Source organism: Rana temporaria, chromosome 11, assembly GCF_905171775.1.
Source record: "Rana temporaria chromosome 11, aRanTem1.1, whole genome shotgun sequence".
Lineage (NCBI taxonomy): Eukaryota > Metazoa > Chordata > Amphibia > Anura > Ranidae > Rana > Rana temporaria.
The window spans coordinates 160,502,978-160,508,992 of record NC_053499.1 but is presented as its reverse complement, the minus strand read 5'-3'; positions in this window follow the sequence as shown (position 1 = coordinate 160,508,992).

The window sequence follows — 6,015 nt, the reverse complement described above, 5'->3', positions numbered from 1 at the left end:
GGACCTTTTTAAATCAAAGCCTGGCAGCAATAGAGGAAAATTAGCACCTTTATGATTTCCGCACTTTAAAAAAAAAAAATGTACGACCTCTGTAACTTTAGTAGGAATCTGACCACTTCCACAAGGGTCACTTCTGGTCTGTGCCGCCCCAAGCTGTGCTGCCCTGTGCTTTGCCGCCCCAAGCTGTGCCGCCCCAAGCTGTGCTGCCCTGTGCTGTGCTGCCCTGTGCTGTGCCGCCCCAAGCTGTGCCGCCCCAAGCTGTGCTGCCCTGTGCTGTGCCGCCCCAAGCTGTGCCGCCCCAAGCTGTCCTGCCCCAAGCTGTGCCCTTGTCATGAATATGCAGTAGTCTCTCAGCTTACCTGTTTCCATCTGTTCATTAGAGGCCTGACCTTGTTCTGGTTCCCTTTTTATCACTTCCTCTTCCTGTATGGCCCCACCCAGGCCATCCCAAGAAGTCTATATTACCTGTCATCATTGTAGGGATACCAGAGCATTACTTTTCCCAGGGGCCCATGATGCTATTAAGACGGCCCTGATTGTGACCCATGATTGTTGTCACTGGGAGGAATTGTTCCCCATTGTTGGTGTCATTGGGAGGCATTTTGCCAGATCATTGGTGCCTGTTGGCCCCATCGTTTGTGTAATTGGCTGGAATTGTGCCCCATCATTAATGTCATTGGGCCTCATTGTTGGTGTCATTGAGAGGAATTGTGCCCCATCATTTTCATATGGAGGAATTGTTCCCCATTGTTGGTGTCTTTGGGGGGAGTTGTGCCAGATCTTTGGTGTCTATTGGCCCCATCGTTGGTGTAATTGGGTGTAATTGTGCCCCATCAGTGATGTCATTGGGCCCCACTGATGGTGTCAATGGGAGGAATTGTAGCCCTTGATTGTTGTCACTGGGAGGAATTGTGCCTTACTTTTGGTGTCATTGGAAGGAATTGTTCCCTATTGTTGGTATCTGTGGATAAAATATTGCCCCTTGGGTCACATAAAAGCAAACAAAAGGCCGTATCCGGGCCGTACCGCAGTTTGGAGACGACTGCGCTAGTGCATCCCCTACATTAAGGTAAAAAATGTTCTACCACTTGTTGTACCCCCCCCCCCCCCCCCAAACACTTACCTGAGTCCTGTCTTGATCCAGCGATGTGCCGGGCTGCAGTTCTTCTCTCCCCCCTTCCTAGTCTCAGAGGAGACTCAGGCAGCAGAGAGAACCATTGGCTCCTTCTGCTGTCAGTCAAACCTGTTAAGCGGATGGGGGTGGGGCATGTCTGAGCCACGTTGTATGCATCTATGGACTCAGGAGTGCGCCCCTATGAGTGTCCCCATAACACATGGCTTGCTATGGGGGCACCTGCACAAATAGGAGGAGTGGACAGCCAGCACCTGCACGGTGACCCCAGAATAGGAGCGAAGGGGCGGCTCTGTGCAATTCTATTGCACAGATCAGGTAAATATAAATCCCCATACCTGGTTTTCAAGGCTAAGCAGCCCCTACCCAGTATGTCCTGAGGAAGCAATTAACACTGTGAAACGCGTTGACAAGCTAGCACAGAGGACCCAACCTTTTGATACAATACATAGTTTTTTCTGCGTGATTTATGGACTTTTGGATGTCCTCACAAGGGAGGATTTTACAGGTAAATAAAATAAGTTAAATGTAATCATTTTGGAAGATTTCTGTTATAATGAATGATCTGGAAGTAGATTCTGTTTAAGAAGATGTTGTAAACCTCAATTATTATTTTTTTCCGAGCAAATTGTTCTCTTCGTTTTTTTTTTTTTACAGTAAAACGCTGCCTGACCTTCCTTTTAACTAAAACTGGAGAATAACAGTCATTTCACATTATTACATTTCTGCCGCCACACAATATACTGATGTCAAATGGCGATTGCGGGGGGGGTTTAAACTCAAGCATTTTATGTGGCTTTTAGAAAAGTTGAAGTAATAAAATATGTCATGGCGGGTGCTGTGCATAAAATATCACACTTATGTAAATGTTCACATAATAATAATAAATAATAAAGGAAAAAAGCAAAAAGGTCCACAATTTAATGCAATCTCGTGGCCATTAAAAAATCCTTAAATGTATTATTAAACATTAGCTCTGTCTGCCTTTATATTGGCCTCCTATTACCTGCTGCTAAGTAGTAGATGGTGGAGCTCCACTATAAGCTAATTAGGCTCCACTAAACTGCACAGATCCGTCATTCGGATTCAATAATCCGAGTACTAACTGGAGGACTCGTTTAGGGTAAGGTGACCAGATTTTTAAAATGAAATCCGGGGACATATTTTTTCTTTACTAGTAATGGCAGCAATCAGCGTCTCTCTGCCCGTCGCCGCCGCGCCTCACAGCCTCTCACGTCTTACTCTTCGGGCCCCCGGCTACTACTGGGTGGGGAGCGGAGGAAGATCACTCCGCCAGGGAAGGCAAGGAGATAGGCAGGCGGCTGGCCGGGATTTGAGCCAAGGCAGAAGAACATGCGAGCGAAGCTGAATGGGCATGCGCCCGAAACTGAAGAAATATTCCCTCCGCTCCGACCAGCACATGGTCATCAGAAAGGGGGCACAGATAATGGGAAAAATACAACCCCCCTATGCTAGTAGGCACGGCGGAGCGGGGGTGTATAATTCTTAATTAATTTTTAATTCTGCACTGACTGTCTTTGAAATTGCCCCTGCCCCCTATTAAATCCAATCTGGGGACAAAACCAGGGACAGACTTGGTCCGGGGACAGTGTCCTCAACCACTGGATTGTCCCCTGAAACCGGGGATGTCTGGTCACCCTAGTTTTGGGGCCGGACACTGGCTCCTTGGTGTAGCGCCCTCCTAATTAGGCTGCTAGGTCTGGTAAGGCAGTTTTACTGTAAACAAACAGATCCCCGTTTTGACAGGGGAGGAGGGAGAGATCTGCTGTTCCTAGTGATCAGGAACAGCGATCTCTCTCCTCCTCCAGGCAGTCCCCTCCTCCCCACAGTTAGAAAGCACCTCTCGAAAAAACACTTTCAACCCTGTGATCGCCCCCTTAGGCCTCGTACACACGACCGAGCATGTCTGCTGAAACTGGTCCGCTGACCAGTTTCCGTGGACATGTTCGGTCGTGTGTACGGCCGACCGGACAATTTTCCGGCGAATCGGACAGGTTTCCAGCGGACAAATGTTTCTTAGCATGCTAAGAAACATGTCCGCTGGAAGCCTGTCCGTCGGACATGTTTGGTCGTCTGTACGACTCATCGTCTGTACGACACCGGACAAAGCCCTCGCATGCGTCGAAGTGATTCAACGCATGCGTGGAAGTATTGACCTTCCAGGGTCGCGCACGTCGCTGCATCATCGTCGCGGTGACGGCGTGGCCACATCACCGCGTTCGCTGTCCGCGGGAAATTTGGTCTGATGGTGTGTACAGCCATCAGACCAAAATCCGCCAGCGGACATGTCCGATGAAAACGGTCCGCGGACCGTTTTCATCGGACATGTCCCATCCTGTGTACGAGGCCTGAGTGTTAAAACCCTTCCCTGCCAGTGACATTTCTACATTAATCAGTGGCTAATTTTAGCTCTGATCACTGTATAAATGTCACTGGTCCCGAAAAAGTGTCCAATGTGTCTGCTGAAATGTCACAGTCCCGCTAAAAATCGCTGATCACTGCTATTACTAGTAAAAAAAAGAAAATTGATAATAAAAATTCCATAAATCTATTCCCTATTTTGTAGATGCTATAACTTTTGTGTGGAAAAAAAAACAATCAATATACACTTATTGCGATTTTTTAACCCAAAATATGTAGAAGACATACCTCCCAACTGGCACGGATTGTGCGGGACTTTCCCACAATGACCATTGTTTCCCGCATTACTAAGTGAAAAGGAGAAAGAGGAGGTCCCCCTCCCTACGCTCCTAAACTGCAGCACCAGAGGAGGAAAAGCCTAGTAACTATTTGAGCACCTCTTCAGTTTTTATTTTTTGCACTATAAACAAAAATAGAGCGACAATTTTGAAAAAAATTCAATATTTTTTACTTTTTGCTATAATAAATATTCCCCAAAAAAGATATAAAAAACATTTTTTTTTCCTCAGTTTAGGCCGATACGTATTCTTCTACATATTTTTGGTAAAAAAAACGCAATAAGCGTTTATCGATTGGTTTGCGCTAAATTTATAGCGTTTACAAAATAGGGGATAGTTGTATGGCATTTTTATTAATATTTTTTTTTTTTACTAGTAAAGACGGCGATTTTTTTCGTGACTGCGACATTATGGCGGACACATTTTCGGGACCATTGTCATTTTTACAGCAAAAGTGCTATAAAAATGCATTGATTACTGTGAAAATGACAATTGCAGTTTAGGAGTTAACCACTAGGGGGCGCTGAAGGGGTTAAGTGTGACCTTATATGCATTTCAAACTGTAGGGGGGCGGGGCTGGACGTGTGATGTCATTGATCGCCTTTCCCTATATCAGGGAACAGACGATCACTGACACTGCCACAATGAAGAACAGGGAAGGTGTGTTTACACTCACCTCTCCCCGTTCTTCAGATCCGGTGACCGATCGCGGGACACTGGCGGCGATCGGGTCTCTTGGACCGGACCTTTAAGGACCCCACGGCTGGGCCTTAAAGAGACATGTACAGGTACGTGCTTGTGCCCAGCCGTGCCATTCTGCCAACGTATATCGGCGTGAAGGGGTCCTTAAGTGGTTAAGGGCCCTTTTACACGGGGCGGATCAGTTATGATCCGCCTCCGTGTGTCTGTTAGCTCAGCGTGGATCGCTCTGTATATCCCCGCTAAGCCAGCGGCTGACAGGGCGGTCCCCGCACACTGTGCAGGGACCGCCCTGTCACCGTGTGTCCGTGTTCATCTGATCCGATCCGCAGACAGAAGAAAAAATAGGGTTTTCTTCCGTCCGCAAAATCAAAACTTTGCGGAGGCGGGTGATTATGGGTGTCAGCGGATGCTTATTCGCTGACACCCGCAATCACATAGGGACCAATGTATGTCCCTTTTTCATCCGCAAATGGATGGATGAAAAAGCGGATATATGGTCCGCACATGTGAAAGGGGCCTTAAGAGGCAAAATAATAAGCCTTTCTGTTGTATTCCTCATAAAAAACAATCCCTGCTCACTTTCTCTTTATGGTCACACCTCCTGGTTAAATGCTCAGACAGACACATACAGGAAAGAGAGGGCAAAAAACAAACTTTTATTAATGGTCAAACACTCACATTGAGGTAATTCCGCATATACTGACAGTACTGTGTGCAGGAAGACTTCCGGGTTCGGCCGCACCCGGAAGAGACATCACCACGGCTCTCTATCCTCACGCGTATCGTGACTGTCCACGCCAATTTCTCATAGGATGATTTGAAAAAGTAACGTGGACGGTCACGATTCCGGGTTCCGGGTGCGGCCGAACCCGGAAGTCTCCCTGCACACAGTACTGTCAGTATATGCTGATTTTTTTTTTTTCAAAATTGTCAGTCATTTTTGTTTATAGCACAAAAAATAAAAACCGCAGAGGTGATCAAATACCACCAAAAGAAAGCTCTAATTGTGGGGGGGGGAAAGGACGCTGTTTGGGTACAGTGTTGCACGACCACGCAATTGTCAGTTAAAGCGACGCAGTGCCGTACCGCTAAAAATGGCCTGGTCATTGAGCAGCCAAATCTTCCCGGGGGTGAAGAAGTTAACTGTCTAAATGACCGAATTTTGGCTGATTTTTCGTATAGTGTATGGCCAGACTTAGCCTGGGTGGGAAGTGGTTAATGTTTTGAAAAAAGTCAGAGATGGTTGTCAATAGCAACAGCACAACTTCCTCTTCATAGCAGCACATAATAAGATGATATAATGGTATGTAACAGAAGTAATAGGGGATGTAATGTGGGATGTAAGTCTATAAAGGAGCTTTTTATTGACAATAGAAGAAATAATAATAATAATAATGGTGATCAGCCTGTGCACTGTTGCTAGGAGACAGTAACAGCCGCTCTGTGTCGGTCACGTGGTGC